Below are 24,924 nucleotides of genomic sequence, written 5' to 3' on the forward strand. Positions count from 1 at the left end.
TACTAACGTTAGTTTTTCCTTTTTCCGTGCATTCGACTCCAACGTTTTTTTCTTCCTGGCCCGTTGGTAACTTTAGCGATCTCTTGAAGTTACAATGTCGCCTCCGAAGAAGTCCGAGTTTAAGCCGTGTAGGGAATGCGGGGGTCGGATGTCAGTGACCGACCCCCATTCGGATTGTATTTGGTGTTTAAGCTCCGAACATGATGTGGAAGGTTGTTCTTCGTGCCAGAGCATGAATCCGAAAGCTCTGAAGGAACGTGAAGCGAAGCTTTTCTTGGCCAAGGCAAAGAAGAAGGAACACAAGAAGGTTTCTTCCCATACTTCTCCCAAAAAACATAAGAAGCAGCGTCATCATGACTCTCGGCGCCGTCATGACTCTCGGCGCCGTTCGGAGCAGAGCCGATCGAGGAGTCGTTCGAGGTCGAGATCTCGTTCGTCACGGCCCCAGAAGACGTGGGAGATGAGTCCTACGGTCACGCCTCAGCCGGAGAGTCCGGGGTTGTCACCAGCGCCTTCAGTCTATGAGGTCACTCAAGGTAGTCCTCGCTTCTCACCGGCGCCGAGGGATCCTGATGTTCCCCAGATGTCTACACAGCAGTACCCGGCTTTCCCAACTCCAGGGACGTATCCGGCCGCATTTTTGAATGCGATGTATGCTGTTTTTCAATCCATGGCCCCTGCTGGTGCACTGGCGGGTCCCACGGGGCCATTGGCATTCAATTTGGGCTCGCCGGCGTCATACAGGGCTGCTCCATTCATGCCCTTCTGCCCTACAGAGACTGGTGGTCCGGCGCCGGGGGTTTCCCCTGGTAGGAGTCCTTCGCCCGGGACCGTGGATCCGTCGGCTTCTCATCCGACTCCTTCTCCGCACCATCCGGCGTCATTGATGGCCTCATCCAGACCGGCTACATCTCCTTCTGTACATTCGGCGTCGAGGAGGTCATCTGCCGACTTCGGGCCGGCGCCGGTTGAATCCGGGAGCCTTCCGGAACCAGTTCAAGGTCTGAGATCGTCAGCGTCGATGGAGTCCTTGTCGACGCCGGCTCTGGAGACGCATTTAAGATCTCGAAGGAAGGCGTTGAGGCTTCTGGAGGAAGAGGAATACAGAAGGCTTGAGGAAGGTGAGATAGAGCCTTCTGATGATTTCCAGGGACTTGCCACTGCAAGTGGTTTGGATACTTCCCTGGAGTGGGACATTGCTTCTCCGGGGGAGTTTACTGAGGAGGCCGCCTCTTTCCATGCTGTGGTGAGGAAGGCAGCTGACTATCTGTATTTGCCTTTGTCCACTGCAGAAGTTAAGACTAACCTGCTCACAGAGGTTCTTCATCCTTCTTCCTCCAGTGCTGACCCTTTGTTGCCTTTTAATGAGGCTTTGACTGAGCCTATTATGGACCTATGGAAAAAGCCGGTGACATCTCCTGCGGTGAACAGGGCAGTGGCGAGAAGGCATAGAAGTGCCCCAGGAGATCCAGTTTTTCTATCTCGTCACCCGACTCCGGAGAGTTTGGTGGTTCAGGCATCATGTTCTGCAAAGTCTGCCCCTGGTACATTCCCTGGTGTTCCGACAGACAGAGAATCCAAGAGGATGGAGCAATCCTCAAATAAATTTTTCTCCTCTTGCAGCATGGCCCTGAAAGCTACCAATTCCACCTGTGTGCTAGGCAAATACATTCATGCCCTAATGGACTCTGCTAAGGAGATGGCAAAAGATCTGCCACAGGAAGTGCAAAAATATTTTGGGGCCCTTTTCTTGGATGCGCAAGCTGCTGCACAGCAGATTATTCAATCTGGCTTGGATACTACGGATTCTATTGCCAGGGCAATGGGAACATCGGTGGCTACGAGAAGGCATGCCTGGCTAAGGTCTTCGGGCTTCTCGTCGGATGTACAATCCACTTTAATGGACCTTCCATTTGATGGGGAAAAGCTGTTTGGGGACAAGGCAGACTCTGCCCTTGAACGGTTTAAGGACTGTCGGGCTACAGCTAAGTCCCTGGGTTTGCAAACCCCTTCTGCTACATTGTACAGGCCTTTTCGTAGGTTTCGAGGGTTTGCTAGAGGTTCTGCCTTTCGTAGGTCTCAATCTTATGCCCAACAACCTGCCAACCCGCCCTATCGTGCCTTCAGAGGGCGAGGTAGGGGTAGGGCTAGAGGTCCAGCCCAGCAGCTCTCTTCTTCTTCATCCTCCTCTGGTGGACAACAGCAGAAGCAGCCCTAGTTTTTCCCACTTTATCAGTCACACTTCTCCTGTAGGGGGAAGATTGAGTCTTTTTCTGCAGCAATGGAGGTCAATTACAATAGACTCGTGGGTGCTAGGAATTGTGGAAAAGGGCTATGTTCTCCCCTTTCAGGAGTTTCCTCCTACCTTCCCTCCCCGTCCCTCCTTTTGTTCAGAAGAACATCTTTTGTTGTTGCAGCAGGAGGTTGTAGTCATGTTGGCAAAGGGCGCTATAGAGTTGGTACCATTGCAGGAAAGGGGTCAGGGGTGTTATTCAAGATATTTCCTGATTCCCAAAGTGGACGGTCGTCCAAGGCCGATCCTAGACTTGAGGATTTTGAATTTGTTCCTCAAGCAGGAAAAATTCAAAATGCTGACCCTAGCGCAGGTGCTATTGGCGTTGAACGAAGGAGACTGGATGGTGTCTGTCGACTTGCAGGATGCATACTTTCATGTTCCCATAATCAAGTCGCACAGAAAGTATCTCTGTTTTGTGGTCGGATCGCAGCATTATCAGTTTGCGGTTCTCCCGTTTGGTCTTACTTCAGCACCCCGGGTCTTCACAAAGGTGATGGCAGTTGTTGCAGCACATCTCAGAAAGAGGGAGGTAGCGGTTTTTCCCTACCTGGACGATTGGTTGATCAAAGCCAAGTCTCCAGAGATTGTGTTGTCTCATCTGCGAATGACAACGCAGTTGTTGTTCGATCTGGGTTTTTCGGTGAACGTGCCCAAATCTCACCTGGAGCCCTCTCAACGCCTCCTGTTCATAGGGGCAGTATTGGACACAACAAGGTTTCAGGCCTACCCACCGCCTCAGCGGGTACGGGACATTCAGGCGCTGATTCCTTGGTTTCAAAGAGGAGCGGCAGTTCCAGTCCTCAAAGTCTTACGCCTGCTAGGTCTGTTTGCTTCTTGCATTCTGTTGGTCACTCATGCTCGCTGGCATATGAGGGCTCTTCAGTGGTGTCTCCGCAGACAGTGGTTCCAGCACAAGGGAGATCTCAGGGATTCAATAAAGATCTCAAGGGACGCTGTAGCGTATCTTCATTGGTGGACAGTGGACGGCAACCTTTCCCAAGGAAAACCGTTTTCACTACCACCTCCGGTGGCCACAGTGATATCGGATGCTTCCACTCTAGGGTGGGGAGCTCATCTGGGGGACCTGGATATCAAGGGTCGTTGGTCTCCAGCGGAACAGATGTTGAATATCAATTTGTTGGAATTGCGGGCTGTACATTTGGCGCTCAAGGCCTTCCTCCCTTCCCTTCGCGGTCAGTCAGTTCAGATCCTGACGGACAACACTACCGCGATGTGGTATATAAACAAGCAGGGAGGAGTGGGGTCGTATCTTCTTTGCCGAGAAGCCCTACGACTCTGGTCCTGGGCTCAGGACCATCAGATTTGCTTGATGGTAAATCATTTGGCCGGAGTGTTGAATGTACGTGCGGACGTTCTCAGTCGTCACTTCTCATTAGATCACGAGTGGCGTCTCCATCCGGATCTAGTCCTCGAGATCTTCGAGATGTGGGATACTCCTCAGGTGGATTTATTTGCCACTCGGGAGAACGCGCATTGCCCGTTATTCGGCAGCCTCCAGTATCCGATGCAAGGGGCGTTGGGGGACGCGTTTCAGATGTCCTGGAACGGCCAGTTGCTTTACGCGTTTCCCCCCATACCCTTGATTCCTCGGGTTTTGAGGAAGGTTCGTCAAGACCGGGCCCAAGTCATATTGTTAGCACCGGACTGGCCGAGAAGGGTATGGTATACAGACCTACTTCAACTCTCTCAGTGCCCTCCACTCCATCTCCCGCTCAGGGCAGATCTCCTCTCTCAATTGCAGGGGCAGGTTCTACACCCCTACCTCCAGAGCCTGCACCTTCATGCTGGAGATTGAACGGGGCAACCTGAGTTCTTTTTCTCTCCCACCGGATGTAGTGGATGTTATACTATCGTCCAGGCGACACTCCACTAAGTCTATTTATGCCGGAAGATGGGCAAAATTTGTGTTGTGGTGTGGAGAGAACCAAAAAGATCCTTTAAAGGCCCATCTTTCAGATGTACTTTTGTTTGTTCTCAGTTTGGCGAAGAAAGGCTGTGCTATAGCTACAGTTAAGGGTTATTTGGCAGCTCTGTCCGCGTTTCTTTGCCTTCCGGATCAGCCGTCTTTATTCAAGTCTCCCATTGTACATAGGTTCCTTAAGGGTTTGGTGAATAGCTTTCCTCCTACTCCTTTTGACATGCCTCAGTGGGACTTAAATCTTGTTTTAACATTCTTAATGGGTTCGCCTTTCGAGCCCATGCATTCATGTCCATTGAGATATTTAGCCTTCAAGACTGTTTTCTTGATCGCAATTACTTCTGCTAGGAGGATTGAAGAGCTTCAGGCACTCTCCGTTAAGCCCCCTTTCACTATGTTTTTCCCTGATAAAGTGGTTCTAAAAATCAGGGCTGCTTTTCTGCCGAAAGTGTCACCCCTTTTCATTTAGGGCAGGATATCACTCTTCCTGCTTTTTACCCTCCTCCCCACCCGTCTAAAGAAGAAGAGAGACTCCATAGGTTGGACCCTAAGAGGGCCCTGAGTTTTTATCTCGAAAGAACTAAAGACTTTCGTTTGGATGAGCAACTGTTTGTTGGATATGCTGGTCAGCAAAAGGGCAGAGCTGTACAGAAAAGGACACTCTCCAGGTGGGTCATCTTGTGTATCAAGATCTGTTACTCTTTGGCAAAAAAAGGTCCCTCCTGAAGGTATCAGGGCCCACTCTACTAGAGCTAAATCTGCATCCTCGGCTCTGGCGAGGGGAGTTCCATTAATAGATATATGTAAAGCGGCAACTTGGGCGTCCCTCCATACTTTCGTGAAACATTACTGTTTAGACTCTGAGATGAGGAGGGACGGTCATTTTGCTCGCTCGGTATTGCAAGATTTCTTAGTGTAATCAGGCGGGCACCCACCACCGAGTGCGGTACTGCTTGGGACTCTATTCATAAGGTGAGGAATCCACAGGTAGTTGTATCCATCAGAAGAACAAGTTACTTACCTTCGGTAACGCTTTTTCTGGTGGATACACTGACTACCAGTGGATTCCTCACGGTCCCTCCCGCCTCCCCGTTGCCTGCCTGGTTACACTCTTATTTTGCAGTATTTAGATTAATATTTATTCTTATATTTTTATATTTATATATATATATTTTTTGTATATGAAAGCGCATATATATATATATATTTATATGTATATAGTGATATTTCTCTATTTATTTTTGTATATTTATGTATTTCAGCTCTCAATAAGAATGGATTGTTTAAATGGTCAAGGTTTTTGTGTGTGTATATCTTTCTATATTATTTATCAATTTTCATGGTCGGTTTCCTCCTATTTTCTTTAAGGGCACGAAAAAAGTGAGGTGAAACTGACGTTAGCACGCTGACTGGGACCTCTTATTGGCACGTTGACGTCAGACGGAGTCACGCGGAGCCGTGCCATTATGACGTCCTCGTCGACGTAGACAGCTAGGAAGAAGACTTTCCGTCGGATGCTGGCGCAAGGATCGAATTCATAAGGTGAGGAATCCACAGGTAGTCAGTGTATCCACCAGAAAAAGCGTTACCGAAGGTAAGTAACTTGTTCATCTCGACTATATTGTCTTTCTGGGGTAGTAGGGTACCTTTACTCCTACTTTTCAGGGTCTTGGGGTTGGGTATCTTGGACACCCTTAGTGTTTTCTAATAGTCCCAGCGACCCTCTACAACCTACCATAGGCCTGGGGTCCATTTGTGATTCACATTCCACTTTTAGAGTATATGGTTTGAGTTGCCCCTAGGCCTATTTCTACCTATTACATTCTATTGTGATTCTACATTGTTTGCACTACTTTTCTAACTGTTACTTACCTGTTTTTAATTTGTGTACATATAATTTGTGTATAATACTTACCTCCTAAGTGAGGGTATCCTCTGAGATACTTTTGGCATATTGTCACTAAAATAAAGTACCTTTATTTTTAGTAACTCTGAGTATTGTGTTTTCTTGTGATATAGTGCTATATGACATAAGTGGTATAGTAGGAGCTTTGCATGTCTCCTAGTTCAGCCTAAGCTGCTCAGCTATAGCTACCTCTAACAGCCTAAGCTGCTATAAACACCTCTATTCTACTAATAAGGGATAACTGGACCTAGCACAAGGTGTAAGTACCACAAGGTACCCACTATAAGCCAGGCCAGCCTCCTACAATCTGGTTATGATTTTCTCTAAGATTTTGGCCAGGAATTGTAGCAGAGAGATTGGTCTGTAATTGGCGAGCGTTGAAAGATCCGCAGAGGGTTTTTTCAGCCATGGGAGGACAGTTGCATGTTCCCAGGCATCTGGGAAGGTCACAGTGGAAAAGGATGCATTCATAATGGGTGTGAGCATGGGGCTGATGGGTTGCAATCCTCTGGAGTAGGCCTCGTGGAGGCAAGGGTCAGATGATGCCTGTGAGTGGATGGACTTCATGGTGGTAGCAATTTCTTCTGGGGTGATGATCGGCCATGTGCTTAGCATTGTTTCTTTGGATATGATCACCATAAATTCAGCAATCCCCATTAAATGCAATTAATGTTACTTCTCTGTAGGCCCATGACAAACTGGAAATACATTTGTCAGGATAGAACTTCATTGTTACCAGTTAGTACCGCTCCTTCATCACACTAGCACATTCGTGCACCACTCCCAGCCATCTCCTTGTACCACACTAGCCACCTCACAACTATGTCATAAACTGTGCGGGAGCTACAGCCTGAGGGGAGAATCTGAAAGTCTAAGGAATGGGACGATACCTACTCTCACCTGCTGTCTCAATGTTGCTGATTTTGTCAGGAAGGAAGATGCAACCTTGGAGAAAGTTTGCCACACTGCAGGTAGATATCACTGCTGTAGCACAATATGCAATACCTCTTCTCCACCAAAATAAAAAAGCCCTGCTATGCTTTTGACCATCTTCTGGTCCTGCTCCCTCTGCCTCATTTCCACCACCACTGCGCTGGAGCAACCTGGAGCCAGAGGAGAAAGCCAGAAGTGAGGGGGTGGAGCTAATGGTGTGCTTTATAGACAATGCTGCCCGAGAGCTGCTATAGGTGAGTCAGCAACCTATATTCTTTTAAGAGGGCAGAGTAATGCAAAGTAATAGGAATTCTCTAATCAAAGATTGGCAAATCAACACATTCATGTGGTGACCATCAGAAATTGGGACATTTTTTCAATCCAATATGGTTTGATGAGTCGTGTATTTTTTTCCTGTTCCATGTTGTCAATATGGAGTAGCAAGAGCCAAAAGATGGCATGGCCTGGAGTTGTGTGACACACGCGTATGTAGCTCTCTTCAAGCAGCACCACACGGGGAGCTTGAAGTCTGACAGAGATGCTACAGCAGTTCAGATAGATTACATTGTGACCTAATCTCCAATGTAAAAAAGTAATGGTAGTAAATGTGTGGGCATGGAAGACCCAGCAATATTGACACCCCAAAACATTACCTCAAAAGAACACCCACAATCCAGTGAACCAGAGATAGTGTTAGACTGTAAATATATGAGGCGATGTGCCCTAGAGGTAAGGCACCTCCACATGCATTGCAAATATCATGAATACTGTCAATTACGTAAAAGGGCCCACTCAATAATTAAGTTCTACATCAACAGAATAGTTTAAAGCTTTGATTACAAAAACTAAAAAAATGTGGTACAGTCCCAAATTGGCAGCAAAATTAAGAGAGAAACTGAGCATCCCTAGTGTTCTGGCTCATCCCCAAAATAGAGGTTTTATACGTAAAATTCCCACATATTAAATCACTAGAACTGCTGACTGTTTGTGGTATGATCAAACGTGTCACATTCAGAGCACACTTTTATTAAGTGTCATATTTTCTTAGCACTGACGTACTATCCCAATATATGAACACTGATCCTGCCTACTCTATCCTAATGCAATCCAGAGATGGTTGAAAAACTAGGCATATGAACAAGAGCAATGAATGAATAGAGTACAGTCAGCTAGTGGAAGGGCTTTGAGGTAAAGATACACTTTTATGACCAAGCCAGGAAAGATTAATCGAACGCAGTATGAACAGTGACAATGGAATTAAACAAATAAGGCTCTGCTTACTGAGTGCTGAAGAAACACAAACAATGAAATGTGCAGGGGGAAGCATCCATTTTGGAAAACATGGCTGCTATCCTCTCACATTGAGGCCTAGTTAACAAAGGTCACAAAAACACACTTCTCACATTGTAGGAAAACTATTTTAAAGCCCGTCTCACTGCATCAGTGTGTACATGTGTAATCTAGTGAAAAACAACATTCTATACATAGGCAATAAAGCACAAAAACACAATTGCACAAACAACCTTGAAAATGAATACGTCCCAGGAATGACATGTTTGATCCAAAGCATTATTAACACTTCATTGATGTAAATAATACCTGAAGTGGCTCATACAAAAAAGCCAAAAGCTGATGGAGGATTACCAAATGTCCCTCTTACTATATTGATTGTTCTAATGCTCTTTGTTGTGTTAAAATGCACTCCGGGTGGCTAATCCTGTTTGTGCACCTGCTAATTATGTTTGTTAACATGCTAAATGTTATATCTGACAGATCTCAGGCTGTCTCTCCTCATAGTGAAGTCTCTAGTTCCGTTCCACAGTGATGTACTCTCTTCTAAGAAACCAAGACCCACCTCCAACAGAAGTTCATGGATGCCTCTGCAGGGACACTGACAATATTGTAGGAAGTGTAATATCTGCATCAGAGCACTCTATCAGTGCAAGCGATAACTGCACAAAACACCATAAACCAGGTCCCTGGTTGGGGCACTGAAAACCCCATGAGGGTCACAGACTGCACCTGTCCTTGTGGCAGTTAAGTAGACCCTTCAAGACATAGGAAGCCAACAACACAGAAAGGTGAGAGAGGGATGAGCCACCACCCTATGTCTGACAATCACATGCCTCTTTCTTTAGATATGAACCCCTTGTTCTGCAAGAAAATAAGTTCTGCCTCCAAAATTGAGGTATGTGCAGAAGAGCATGCTTTGGAGGAAGTTGGGCAGTTCAGAGGAGAAGAAATAAATATAATTTAGTAGTCCTTGAGGAGATAATTTAGTAGTCCTTGAGGATTAGCTGGATGGCCCAGTAATTCATCGTGATCAGCTTCCAAATGGAAAATTAGATACATGCCCCAACAGAAGCTTGTGGGGAAAGGCATCAAGAAGAGTCATAGAAGGGTTGAGGCAGCAGTGTCACGTTGTAGATGCTCCTCAGACTCGGTGCGATGCAAATAAGTGTCCGCCTCCTGACACCACCAAGTCACCTATATAAACCACGGTGCATTGGAGTAATCGGGTGAGGGAAGGAAGGGGAAGGAACAGCAGGGACGGGATATCTGTAAAGAGAGGAATACACAGTGTTAATATCACATTGCCTGTCTACTCTCGCAATGTCTCGCTAAAGTACCAACGACCGTACCTGCCCATAACTCATGAGGGCAGAACTAATCCAACACCTATCTGTGCTCCATCTGAATCATAGATGGACGCCACAAGCCAACAATTAACACCGATGATCTCTAATGGGTTGCTCAACACCCACTTTTATACAAGATAGTCACGAAATAATGAGGAGACAGAAACGAAAAGAAAGGGAATAAAATTAACGATGATAAGAACCTATCTCGTAGTCCTTTCTATGACTCAGTTAATCCACTAAGCCCCATGTCATAGTCACGCAATTTGTAGGAATAACCCTGTGTTATTTCATTACGTATTGAAAAGAAAAATCGTCCCGGCAGTTCAATTCCCGCAAAAATAAACATTAACCCTCTGTCGTAGCCAAACATATAATGTTCTCTGGCCCCAAGGATAATCGTTCGTGCTTTATTGGTAACTCAAACAAAAGACCGCCGTGCTTCAGAAGTTACCAGTGTCCTTGTCGAACTGTAATAATGGGAAAAAGAAAGGCGAGGGATTCCGGCACCAAATCGTCTCACCGCTTACCACCTCTCCTTCGTGTCAGGTTCCCCTGGGAAAATAACTCGACACTCCCACTGATATCGGGAAGGTCCCAGGCTCCACGGAAAACCGGAGGAGGAATTAAACCTCCTAAGCAAACAACTCAACCTCGGAAACGCCGTCAGCAAGAGCCCTCGTTGTCCATCCGACTGGTTTCTAGGAAACGAATAACGCACATTACTTCCTGTATGTGCTTGCTTTTTAAGCGACCTCTTCCCCTCTAGGCGTCATGGGATATGTAGTCCAAAAGGACTACGTTATCCCGATCGGCAATGTAGGCGCCGCGGCTAACACCTGACAAGCAGAGCTAGCAGAAGATGGAACATACTGTTTCTACTGCTGATGTTAACGATGGTGTCCTCTAGTTCCACCCCTGTACCTAAAGTTATAGTACATTTGGTAACGTGATTGGATTGGATTCAAAGGTAATGATGGCCGGGCCAGTTGTGCCCTTTTGTGTTTTTGAAATGTCTTGTTTTGTTTGTCATAGTGCCTCAGTGGCAAGTGTAGCTTAGACAGATTGAGGGAAACCATCATAGTGTTGTGAAGTGATAGTTGTATCCATGATTGAGCCCCAGTGTCTGCCTAATCCGACACTGCAGGATTTGTTTGGAAGCACCCAAACCATCTTTTGCATATGAAAATGCCACATATTCAAAGGTCATCAGGGATTCTGCTGATGTTCAACTATCAAAGGGCATTGACATATGACCCTAGGAGGCACCTAATATTAGGCATACAGAGGGAAAGACTGCCAAAAGCAAAGACGTTACAGCCTCTTAGTGATCTATCTTTTGAAGACTAATACATACTGTAAGAAACTGGGTTGTTGCCTGAATGAGGTGTTTGACCTGGTCAAGAAGCAATCAAGATCCTTGTCAGAGTAAGGCACAAGCCAACCCCACATTAACCTGTGCTCAACCCTCTGAGGCTTGGCACAGAGCAGTCAGGTTTCATTCAGAGGCAATGAATAAAGCATTTATGCAAAACGGGGAACAGTAATAAAGTGAAAACTCCACTCAAAAGGGATCCCACTCCAAGTTAAATAAATAGAACATTCTTTAATAAATAAAACAAGACACAAATGGCAAAAATCCAATCAGTAGAACAAGAGATATGCAATTCTAAAGATTTTAGTGAAAATAGTGCCAAAAAGCATAAAGTGCCAACTGTGGATTTTTGGTCACACCAGACCAGGATGGAGCCACAAGTTCAGGCTGACAGTGAGTGTGGACCAGCTGCAGCGATTCAGTATACAAGCTGAACAAAGTACCTTAAATCCTGGTTTTCAGAGCACTGTGAGGATCCACGAAGAAGATGTGTCACTCAGGAAAGTGATATGTCGGTTCCAAGATGCGGAAAGTCTGTGATGCGAGGGTCTGCGTTGTTGTTGAGGATACCATCAATGGGGCTTGCTATGTGAAGTCAGGCATCAGGGATGCGGCCCACAGATGGAGCAATGTGTTAGTGTCAAGGATCTGTGAGGCTGAGATGTGGGGTTCAGCGTCGTCATCAAGACTGCCGTCAATGACGGATGTGAGGATCTTCACTGAGGATGTGTCATGCAGTGGCGGTTCTGATGAGGCTGCAAGGGAAATGAAGGCACTGCGATGACTCCAATCCACACAGCAGCAGCGATACTTCATTCTGCTTGGGTTTGCACCTTCCAACAGAGGAGATGCATCATTTCTGTTGAATCCACAGAGGTTAGCAGAGCACATGCAATGCTCCTGGACAGAGATGGCAGCACTTGGCAGGGTAAACGTACAGATGGCAGAGTGCAGGTGCAGGTACGAAGTTGTGGGAAGCTTGTTATGTCCCTGAGGCTTCAGTTCAGGAGGCCAGCCAACTAGCTCTCAGAGTCCCTCTGGGTACAAGAGCTGCAGGCTCAGTTCTTCTCACCCAGACAAGAGGGCCGCAGGCAGCAGGTCAGCACAGCAGGACGGCAGTCTTTCAGAGCAGCTGTCCAGCAGAGTGGCAGTCTTTTCAGCAGCACAGCAATCTTTCTTCCTGGCAGAGTATCCACAGTCCATAAGTGTACTGAAATAGTAGTGTCTGAGGTCCAGTATATATACCCAGTTACGCCTTTGAAGTGGGGAGAAGCTTTTAGAGGTAGGTTTTAAAATGCACAGATGCCATGTCTTCCCAGCCCTGGCTCTAGACTAACTGCAGGGGGTATGCAGTCCTTTGTGTGAAGGCAGGGCATAGCCTATTCAAGTGTAAGTGGGGTTAGGTCCAGTACCTCAATTCCATCCTGCTAGTGATGGCCCGTCAATGCACACCTAAGGTTCCCAGTGTGTGGGTGTTTATGTGAAATACACAAAGCCCAACTGTCCTCTACTCCTGGGCTGGTCAATTGACCCAGAGACTGGCTGCATGTCTCAAATGGCTAAGGCAGGAAAATGTTATCTTTCTAAAAGTAACATTTTCTGAATTGTAACTTAAAATCTGATTGCACCATGAGTTAGGATCGTTCATTACAATTCAAGAGACATCAATCATAAACTGAATACCTGTTCCCATTTGGAAATTGCACTTATAAAATGTGATAATGCAACTTTAATGTTCTCATATGGGAGGGGTAGGCTTTGCAGTAATAAAAAATGAGTTAAATGTTTTTTTCACTGCCAGGACATATGAAGGTTAAAACTACATGTCCTACTTTTTTCAAATACATTGCATCCTGCCCTGGGGGCTGTCCTGGACCTACCCTCGGGGTGACATCTGTATTAAGAAGAAAAGTTTGGGCTTGGCAAAAAGTTCACCTTGCCAGGTAGAAATGGCGGTTTAAAACTGCGCACACGCAGGCTGCAATGGCAGGCCTGAGACATATATAAAGTGCTACTTAAGCGGGTGGCACAATCAGTGCTGCAGGACCACTAGTATTATTTACTTAAATTTAGTTAAATGTACATGCCATGGGCTCAGGTATTGCCACTTTACTAGGGGCTTGAAACTAAATGAAATATGCCAATTTGATAAAAGCCAATCTACATGTTTTAAGAAGAGGGCACAAGCATTGTAGCACTGGTTACAAGTGATAAAGTGCGCAGCGTCCTAATGCCAGCAAAAACAAAGCCAGTAAAAAAGGAAGTCTGTAGGTGAAAGGTTAGGGGAAAACCACACCAAGGATGCCAGGTCTAACACATCCCATCCCCAGCTGAAGGTGGGGAGAACTACCTAATCCCTTGGGAGTTCTCTTCAGTAAGGCAGAAGAACCTGGAGAGACCATCAACATCAATGTGGTCTGTTCCAGGGAATTACTGCACCATAAAGTTCATTCCCTGTAGGGTGATGGACCGCCTCAACAGCTTGGGATTCTCACCCCTTATCTGCATTAGCCATCTGAGGGGTCTGTGGTCTGCCTGAACCCGGAAGTGAGCACCAAACAGGTATGGTCTCAGCTTCCTTAGCACTCAGGCCACTGGAAAGGTTTCGCTTTCCATTGCAGTCCATCTCTGTTCCTGGGGAAGTAGCCTCCTATTGATGAAGGCTATAGATTGATCCTAGCCCTCATCATTTAGCTGTGAGAGCATGGCTCCTATGCCATGTTTGGAGGCATCTGCCAGGACAATAACTCTTGGGTGAAGTAACGGGCCTTGAGCATGGGTGCTCTGCACATGACCTCCTTCAGGGTGTCAAAAGCCTTCTGGCATGCCTCCGTGCAGATCAACTGTCTGGGTTGCTTCTTGAAAGTCAGCTCTATCAAGGGTGCAAAAAGGGGGGCAATGAGGCCTAAGAAGGCTCTCACTTCTGTATGGGTCTTGGGGGTTCGAAACCACAATTGTCTTTATATTGGCCCAGAGGGGATGCATTTACCCCTTCTCTCCATAGTATTCAAAGTAGGCCACTGAATCGTGCCCTATCTAGCCCTTACTGGGCTTGATAGGCCTGCCCTGTTCAGAGTCTGAAGCATCTCCCTGAGGTGACACACATGGTCAATCCAGCTAGAGCAAAAGCCCCCAATGTCATCTAGATAGGTGGCACTGAAGTTCTACAAGTAAGCCAAGATCTGGTGAACCAACATCTAAAAGGTGACGGAAGTGTTCTTCAACCTGAAGGGCACTACCCAGACCTGGAAGTGCTCCTCTGGGGTAGACAATGCAGATCTCTCTTTAGCCCAGTCGGTCAAGGCAATCTGCCAGTACCCAAAAGCTAAATCAAACGTGCTGAGGAACAGGTATCTCCTAGCCGATAAATGAGCTTATTAGCAAGGGAAATGGGGTACGCTTCTGTCTTATAACTGCATTGAGCCCCTGGTAATTCACACTGAACCTAAATTCTGGGGTGGCACCTGGAGGGGAAGCCTTACGGGCCAACATCGCTAGGCTGGACCAAGGGCTGTTTGAGGGCTCAATAGCCCCTAACTACAGCATCTGTGAGATCTCCTCCTTGATGCTGGACCACACCTTATCGGACAACCTGTACATTTTACTTGTCACAGATATGCTGTCCCCAATGTGAATATGATGGGTACATCAAGTGGTGAGTCCTAGGTTAAGGGAGAATAAAAAGACAAACTGCCCCAACAACTGGCATCAGCCTCTCTGCAGTTCTAGGGTCAGTGTAGGGGAGAGGCTGACACCCTCCCCTGCTCCATGGAAGAAAGAAGGTCAGGGAAAGGTTCACTCTCCTCTTCCACCCCACCATCTGTGACCAGGGGCATTGTTTACTCAGACCTCTCACAATGGGGTTTGAAGCAATTGACGTGTGTTAGAAATAGGGTCTCCAGCTGGTAGTGGTTGACACCCTGTCAAAGTAGGGTCTCTCACTCTATTAAAGGTAAGGGAGTCCACAGCTAAGATACCCTCTGCTTACACCCTTGGTAGCTTGGCACAAGCAGTTTGGCTTATCTCAGAGGCAATGGGTGAAGTATTTGTATGTACTCCATGCAGTAATGCAGTGAAAACACTACAAAAGGACTCCACACCAGTTTAGAAAAATGGCCAATATTTATCTGAGTAAACCAAGACCAAAACGACAAAAATACAAAATACAAAAGTCAAGATATCACCTTATAAAGGTTTATGCAAGTCTTAGTCCATAGGAATCAATGAATGTATTGCTTTAGCACAAAGTACCTGGAATGCATCAAAAACAAAGACAATGCCAGCCACAGGGATTGTAAAGTGCTGGAAAAGCAATGGGAAGCGCCGGTTCCTTACTGCGCAGGGTAAGTGAGACGTCAATTCTTTCCTTGCAGGTAAGACGATGCATTAGTTCCTTACTGCACGAGAGGTGATGAGTTGATTTTTTCCTGGCAGAAAAGGAGATACGTTGATTTCTGGACATGCAGCCTTGGTTCCTTTCTGCGGTGCGTGGTCGAGGAGAAATTGGCACCAAGGACTGATGCGTGGAAAAATCAGACATACTGTATTGGTGAAACAGGTGCTGCATCGATTCTGAGGAGACAGACGCTGTGCTGATTCTCCAGCCGTGGGGCAAGAGCTACATCGATTCTCCAGCTGCGAGGCAAGCACTGCGCTGATTCTTCAGCTGTGAGACAGGTGCTGCGTTGATTTTTCAGCCGCGAGACAGGCACTGTGTTGATTCTTCCGGCGCAATGCATTGATGCATGGATTTTCTCCTTTGGATCCCCACTTGCACTTCCAAGTGAATAGGGACTGGAGTTGGCACCACTTGGCAAGTCAGGACTCTCAGCATAAGTGCCCAGGCACTGGCAGATGAAGTCATTGATGTCCCCGAGTCTTCTTAACAGGAGGCAAGCTCAGTTCAAGCCCTTGGAAAACCTTTGAAAGCAGGATATAGAGAGCCAAGTCCAGTCCTTTCACTCCTAGGACAGAAGCAGCAAGCAGTAGGCCAGCACAACAAAGCAGCAGGCAGAGTTGCAGTCCCTCCTACTAGATCTAGCTCTTCTGCCTTGCAGAATTTCCTCAGTCCAGAAGGATTTTAACTATGTGGTGACAGATGTTCAGAACGTATACCCATTTCTATCCTTGAAGTAAGCAAACCTCAAAGAAAAGTCTTTGGGGTGCACAAGAGCCTGCCTTTCCCTTTCCTGGCCCCAGACACACTTCAGGGCGTTGGAGACTGATTTGGAGGACAGGCCAAGCCCTTTTCAGGTGCAAGTATCAGCTCCTACCACCACTTTAGCTCAGGAAGACCTATCAGCCTGTTGATGGACCATCACAATAGGCAGGGCACACCTCAGCTTCCTTTGTGTGACTGTCTAGAGTAAATACACAAACAGCCCAACCGTCATCCTGACCGAAACATGTATTCAACAAACAGGCAAAGGCACATAGGGGGTAATTCCGAACCTGGCGGTCCATGACCGCCAGGGCCGGGGACCGCGGAAGCACCGCCAACAGGCTGGCGGTGCTTTCTGGGCTATTACCGCCGCGGTCAGAAAAGGGGAACCAGCGGTTTCCCGACGGTTTTCCCCTGGCCCAGGGAATCCGCCATGGGGATTCCGACCCCCTTCCCGCCACCCTGTTTCTGGCGGTTCTTACCGCCAGGAACAGGATGGCGGGAACGGGTGTCGTGGGGCCCCTGGGGGCCCCTGCACTGCCCATGCCACTGGCATGGGCAGTGCAGGGGCCCCCTAACAGGGCCCCACAAAGATTTTCACTGTCTGCTTAGCAGACAGTGAAAATCGCGATGGGTGCCACTGCACCCGTCGCACCCCTGCAACTCCGCCGGCTCCATTCGGAGCCGGCATCTGAGTTGCAGGGGCTTTCCCGCTGAGCCGGCGGGCGGGCTTTTGGCGGTCGCCAGCTGGCCCAGCAGGAAAACCAGAATGGCCGCCGCGGTCTCCTGACCGTGGAGCGGTCATTCGGCGGTAACCGCATGGCGGGCGGCGACCGCCGCCCGCCGCGGTCAGAATGACCGCCATAATGTTTAAGCAAGAAAATGCCCACTTTCAAAATGTGGCATTTTCAAACTTACGATTCAAAATACAACTTCACCAAAAGATGTAATTTTAAATTGTGAGTCGGAGACTCCAAACTCCAAATCGCTCTCTGCTCCCAATGGGAAATTACACTTAAAATATATTTCAAGGCAACCCCCATGTTACCCTATGGGAGAGATAGGCCTTGCAATAGTGAAAAACACATTTCGCTGTATTTCACTATCAGGACATGTAAAGCACACCAGTAAATGTCCCACATTTTAAATACCCTGCACTCCGCCCATGGGACTGCCTTGGGCCTATGTTAGCGGTGTCTTACATGTAATAAAAAGGGAAGGTTTGGGCCTGGAATGTGGATGCAATTGCCAGGTCGACATGGCAGTTTAAAACTGCACACACAGGCACTGCAATGGCAGGCCTGAGGCATGTTTGCAGGGCTACTCTTGTCGGTGGCATGATCAGTGCTGCAGGCCCACTAGTAGCATTTGATTTACAGGCTCTAGGCACACCTGATACACTATACTAGGGACCTACAAGTAAATCATATATGTCAATCAAGGAAAAACCAATCCCCAATACAATTTAGACAGGGGGCACTTACACTTTAGCACTGGTCAGCAGTGGCAAAGTGCCCAGAGTCCTAAAGCCAGCAAAAACATAATGCAGCATGCAGTCAAAAACAGGGGGTCAGTGGCAAATAGTTTGGGGATAACCCTGCCAAAAGGGCCATTTCCAACAATGTACAGAACTCTTAAAGGGTTTCCTGGGAGTTCTGGGGTCCACTAGGTATGTGACCTAGCTCTGGCACTCTGTCACCTGATAGGGCCCATACCAATGATCTTGTAGGGCCCTGGGCTCCACAGACTTTATCACCTACACTCACTGACCAGGCTGAAACTGTACCACATTGGCCTTCTGGCTGTACCACTGTTTCATGACCTCCTGGCTGACTTTCAGGTTCCCCTTGGCTCATTTCCAGAATTGCTTCATCTGACCACAGAGTGCCAGCCAATATCTGAACACTTGCCAGGGGGCCTTCCCGTGAGCTTGCTCCCACCCCTCCTTCACCTGTCTGAGCGATCCTCACACTGGGTGCCCTTACAGAAGTTCTAAGGAGCTGAAGCCAACCCCCTCTTGGAGCACTTCTGGTATGTAAATAACAGTCATCCCAAAGGGATGTTCTGCTTCTGCCTCAAAGGCTCTGACAGGCCCACTGCTAACAGCTTGCTAAAGTTCTTGTGCTCTCTCTTCTAAACATAGTAATATTGGCTTATCCTTCATTGGCATATTTAGATTTCTTATAAGTCACTAGTAAAGTGGCACTACATGTGCCAAGGGCCTGTAAATGAAATTCTACTAGTGGGCCTGCAGCACTGGTTGCACCACCCACTTGATTAGCCCTTTAAAACATGTCCCTGGCCTGCCATTGCAAAGCCTGCATGTGCAGTTAAACTGCAATTTCAAACTGTCAAAATAAATCTTTTACAAGGACCAAAACATCCTTTTTAATGCATGTAAGTCATCCTGAGGTTAAAACCTAGACAACACAGAGAGCAGCCTGGTAGTGAAAAACTCACAAATTAGTTTTTCACTGTTGAAAGGCCTATCTCTCCCATTGGATTCATTGGAGTTGCCTTATTACATTTTATATTTGTAATTTCCAAATGGGAAAAGATAACTCCTTCAAGTTTAGTATCTCTGGAATCACAGTTTAAAATTCTAATTTATGGTGAAACCAGAATTCTAATTTTAAATATGCTTCCAAGGCAGAAGGACCAGGAGGAGATGTCCAAACTACTTGTGGATCGCATGCTTCAACTTGGAAGTTCACATCCTCATCTTTCATTAATAATAACAGGGGATTTTAACATGAACCAACTTAGACAATCTGAAATTAAGTGATTGAGGCCAAGAAGCACCATTTGTTCTTCCCCAAGCAGTTTCAGATAAAACAAGAAAGCAGGGGCTCAACTGGCCCACCCTTGTTAAGGTCATTAGAGCACTTAGGTCTTAGAGCCCTAAACAGACAGTTCAGCGCGTACACGCCTTCATCTCTCTCGTTTCACTCTATAAACAATGACTCTTTAATAGATTTCACATGGGTATCTGCCCTTTTTGCAGATGGTCCTTTCCTTTAAAATGGGCCTAAGATCAGAAAGTGACCACCTACCTCAGGAAGTGGAACTTACCATTTTTACCACAGTGAACGAACGCACAGCTGAACCTGCTCCAAATATTCAAGCCATCTAAAAAGAATCAAATGGTCCTCTGCATCAATTGGCATCTTGGCCCATGAGGCAGCTCACCATCTGAAAAACTTTGTTACAAACTGAAGGGTCAGCTAAGAACAATAGAAATCATTCATTTAGTCTTACACCAAGCAATTCGCCAGGAAGATTGCTATACCAAGGGGCCATTCCAGTGCAATCCCAATGCTCACAAAGAAATTGCTGGCCTCGGGTGTCCTGAGGCAATTAGAGGGGAAGGTTAACAACGAGCCTCGGCTAGTTCATAGTTCCCCAAAACAATAAGGCCTCCTTGCCAACCTGAGAAAAGCAAAATCGAACCTCAAGCAAGCAGTCTGGCCCATCAGAAGGCAAAAAAACTGGGGGCAAAACTTGTCTGGAATGTCTAAAATAAGAACACGAGCAGGCCACAGCCTCAAAACAGAATAATGCATATTAAAGGCTGATTGGGTGCACTTACTAAAAGTTCACTTTAACCACTTCAACCCTAACAATGTTGTCGAGAACACTGCATCTAACTGAGAACGAGCCAGGCTGAGTTATCTTACTGAAGTAGACCACCACATGACCCCGCATAAGGACAGCGAACTGATAGCAAAGGGGAGGAAAACAGGGGCTCCTGGTCCAAACGGAGCCCAACAGACTATCTATTAGTCTGATCCGTCAAAATGGGTGGACGCCATGGTCCCTCTTTTCAAATGCGCTGGCAGGCAAACCAATTCCAGAATCCTGGAGAGGATCGATCATCTCTTCAGTTCATAAATGGCGGAATAAAGCAGACCCAAGGAATTGTCGGGTGTTAGCAAAAAATCGACAATGAAGCAAAATACTATGCTGGCGTTCTCCTAGGACATCTTGTGTGCCACTCAAAACTCAATAATTCCCCCAAATCAAACCAGGTTCACCAGCAAGACAGCAACAGAAACAAACATCATGGCCTTATTGTTAGTTTTCAATTCATCAAAGATCACCAAACTTCCACTTTATCTTTGCTTCCTTGACTTCAAAGCTGCCTTCAACAGCGTCAGCTGAAGTAAACTATGAGGGAAACTCAATAGTTGGCGAAATCCGCCACAGCGTCTGAAAGCAATTGAGAATTTGTATTCCAGTACCCAGGTCAGGACAACACTGGGGAACAGATCAAACCTCTCAAGTAAGTTCCCAGCAACTAAAGGCCTAAAACAGGGCTGTGTGCTTGCTCAAACACTTTTCAATCTCTTCTTGGCTGACCTCCCAACTGTATAAACTTGCATGCACCAAGGCTGGGCTCAGCCGTATCATTGAATCTTCTTTATGCTGATGACGTTGTTATACTTAGCCGAACCAGGGTAGGCATGAAGCACCTACAGAACGCGACTGAAGCTTATGCCCTGAAGAATGGGCTGTAAATAAATCACAAAAAGACTAAAATTATGGCTTATGGCAGGAGAACCCTCAAGGGGACAGTAACCTGGAGTCTGGACAGGAGCAAGCCAGAAGAAACAGCTAGCTACAAATATCTCTGCCTCTTGTTCGACTGCAATGGCTCCTTCATAAGAAGCAGGAATTAAATAAGACAGAAAGGAGTCACCTTGTCTTCAGGGCTTTGGATGCTCTTGGAAAAACTGAATGAGTATTCACTCAGCCCACTGCTCGAATTAGCCAGAGTAAAGTTGGGCCCTACTCTGGTCTACAGAAGAGTTGCTCTCCGAGGCAGAGACTCTAAGGTTCAGAACCTTAGAGTCTGCATATATCAGCATCTCTTCAAGGTACCCCGATATACCTCACCAGCTCTGATCAGGTTGGAGTTCAGTCTGCTCAAGCACTCTCTCTTGCCAGGTGCCCAGCCTTCCTTAACCTGTGTTGCAAATTGAAAAATGCGTCTGGGAACACTATAAATCATTACATATGGGAGGAAATATCAAAGAAGTCCTGTACCCTGGCCCAAGACTATCCAGGTGCCTCAATTGTGTGGCTAGTCCTGGAGAGCTTATGGTCATCAGCTGTAAACCACAAGCTATTTAAAACAACCAAAAAAGTGACAAAGCAACTGTCGCTGGCCGAAGACAAGACAACTTTTGAGAAACAGATTCATGGTTGGTTAATATTAAATAGCTACAAGTCCTTAGCCCCTCAGTGTACCTGGGGGAAACCCTAAAGTACAGCATGAAAAAGAAATACGTGCTCCATTGTTTGGGGATCCTTCCAGTTAACAAGCATGAGAGCCCATGGCTTCGGCCCGAAAAGGACAGGCCCTGCCGCCAAAGTGGTGTTGTGCGAAAAACCGTGATCCACATTTTCTGCCTGTATAATGCCACCTTGACTGCATGCCAAAAATTTCTGCGCACACTATGGATACAACTGGGGGCGAGAACATGCAGGCATTTGGTCTTAAGCTGTCTTAACTCAGCAATCAAAGACTGATCTCTCAAACTGGGAGATATCTTGCAGGAATGGAGCGGGCTTTGTCCAGCATACCCATCCCGAAACCTATACAGTGGCCCACTGCTTTGTGGCCTTTGTTCATTTCTGTGGCCCAGTCTTATTGAGGACTAGAGTATTTTTGCTGTGCATTCGCCATAGCTCTCTAATTCATATCTGGTATTTTATAAGAAGTTCTATGGTTGTTTCGTAATGATTTTAAGCAATCAAATAATATAGCCTTATAACCCGCCGTAGTAGGCTCTAACGGCTATTAAAGGCCCGCTCCCTGCGTTAAATGCCCGAGCCGAAGGCGAGGGCATTTAACAAGGGAGAGGGACTTTAATAGCCGGTAGAGCCCGCTACGGCGGGTTCTAAGGCTATTAGAACATTCTGCCACTCAGGGCAGAATGTTCTATTAAAAAAAAAAATGTTCACGGAGCCCGAGGGAATTAAAATCCCCTCGGGCTCCGTGAGGCTTTGTTCACAGCTGTTGCTGTGAACAAAGCAAACATTGGAATGTTGGTGCTGCTGGCTTTTACCGGCCAGTAAAAGCCCACAGCACTCCATTGTTTTCAATGGAGCCCCCAGCATTCCAATGTTCTAATAAACGTTTCTCTTCACTACTGATGCATGAACTGTGAAACTGATGCTGCCAGGAAGAAGCCTGCCGACTGTAAATGTTATCTGTGTTAGGCATTTCAGCACATTAGCACCTTTCTTGATCAATTATTTTAGGCTTACAAACAAATTAAGTGAAGGAAGTAAAAGGAAAAACCAAAGTGTACGCAAGTAAAAGAAGGAGATATTGTTTAATGACCACTTTGTGCTTTATTACAGGCACAAGGCATTTTAGTATCTAGGCACATTAGCACTTTAATCATTACAATGTTTGTGTGGATACATTGAATATTATTGTGAATTCTGTGTTTTAAATATTAATTTTATCATCAGTGTAATGGTTTTAATTGATGATCCACTCCTAAATACATACATGTATTTCATCCTGTCTCTGACAGGATGACTGGGTGCAGTTGGCAGTTGGACTTTGTGTATTCTTCTAGATAGATTCACACAGTGGGAGTTTAGGTGTGATGATGAGTAATCACTGGCAGGATGGGGGAGCGAAGCTGGACACAGCCTCACTTACATCTGAAGAGGGTGTGTCCTGTCCACACACAGAGGCCTGATAACTCCATTGTCACGCCAGCCACCTTGGAGCCAATGCAGGAAATTCCTTGCACTTCAAAACCACTGTCTAGAAGAAGCTTCTACCACCTTTCAGAACTAAGGCACCAAGGTATAAAAGATGGAATTCAGTCATCACCACTTCAGTACACTTCTGGGCATGTGGACACTCTGCCAGGAAGAAGGACTGCTGTGCTGCTGAAGGACTGCCAGTCTGCTGACTGCACTCTACTGTACTCTGCTAGACTTCTTCTTTGCTGAGCTGACTTGCTGCCAGCTTCCCTCTTGCCTAGGTGAAAAGGACTGGAACAGCATCTCTCGAACCTAGAGTCACTCCAATGGCTAATTGGCTGGCCTCCTGATCTGAAGCCTCAGGGACAGCGTGCTTCCAACATCCTTGCATCTGCACCTGGACTCTGCTATCTGTGAGTCTGCTCTGGAAAGTGGTGCCACCTAAGTCCTGGAATCATGGGCCAAAGATGCTGTGCTGGCCTGTGGATCCAGCAGAACTGGTGCAACTCCTCTGCTGTGCGGAGCAAACCTGAGCAGAACCGATGCATCACTGCCGCTATGTGGACTGGACCTTTTGCAACGACTTGCATCACCACTGTGTGGCGTTTCCCAGGTGCAGGCCCTCGCATCTATCATCAGTGGATGTCTCAACATTGCTGAACTCTGCATCACACAATTGCAGCTCTTTGGAACCGTTGTGTCACCCAAAATGCCTGTCACATCCCCGACATCGAACTTATCATGTCAAGCCCCGTTGAAGCTATCCTCAACATCGATGCAAAGGATGTTACACCGGACCCTTGCTGCATCTCAGACCCAATGTATCACCCTCTACTGTGAGAATCATCTTCCACGCAATGCTTCACAAACCAGGATTGAAAGTACTTTTTTGAGCATGTCTAATTGGGACCCTGTAGCCAGCATGTGCGCAAACTCGGTCAGCCAGAACTTGTGTAGCTCCTTTTCTACTAATTGGATTTTTGTTGTTTTGGTCTTGCTTTATTTATTAAAAACTACTCTATTTTTCTAACACTGTGGGGAGCTTCTATGGTGTGTTTTCACTGTGTTACTGTTTGATGTGTAGCACAAATACTATACACATTGCCTCTAAGTTCAGCCTGACTGTTCTGTGCGAGGCCACCAGGGGGTTAAGCACAGGTTAATTTGGGTAATGCTTGTGCCTTAACCTGACATGGATTGAGGTTGCTGCTTGACCAGGACTCACACCCCAGTCAGCCAGTGAGGGTCCTTGCCTGGACAGGGGGTAATCTGACTGCCAACCAGACACCATTTCTAACAAGGAGCCAGACGCAACCATGAGGTTGACTAACACCCCACCTAGTGTAAGCAAAGATATTCTGGTTGGTAAAGAAACTGTTTCAGGTGTGTAGGCTTTTGACAAATTCCCTTTCTGTTCAGGCACACTCTTTGAACAAGCATTCCCAGGCACTTCAATTTTTCAAATGTGTTCTATTTTTCCATATGAGCCAGGGCTGCTTTGGTGTATTGTTTTGAAAGTACTGCTTTCTTTGCCATGGCTGTGGCATCTTTCAAGGTAGTACCTCCATTAGCACAAAGTCTTTCCTGGACATCAGAGTCGCTGTTGTGCATTACAATATGATCTCTTATGAGAGCATCATGGAGATTGCCAAATTTACACAACACAGCAAGTTTTTTGAGCTTCTACATAATCCTCAACAGATTCTTGCACCCCCTGTCTGTGTTGAAATCGAGGGATGCAGCAGCAGGCTCTGCCTTCATTTGACCAGGAAAGAAAAAAATGGCTTTTGTATGTATTTGGGTTAAATATTTTGTAGGTTCAGCTCTAGGTGTTTAAAATGTGTTTCGTTGTTTGCAGATGCATGTTGCTAGCAGGTTAATGTATGTTTGTGGTTTTAGTGCACGACCATTGAGTATTCTTTAATTAAAGCATATGTTGGATATTG

This window comes from Pleurodeles waltl, chromosome 8 (assembly GCF_031143425.1).
Source record: "Pleurodeles waltl isolate 20211129_DDA chromosome 8, aPleWal1.hap1.20221129, whole genome shotgun sequence".
Lineage (NCBI taxonomy): Eukaryota > Metazoa > Chordata > Amphibia > Caudata > Salamandridae > Pleurodeles > Pleurodeles waltl.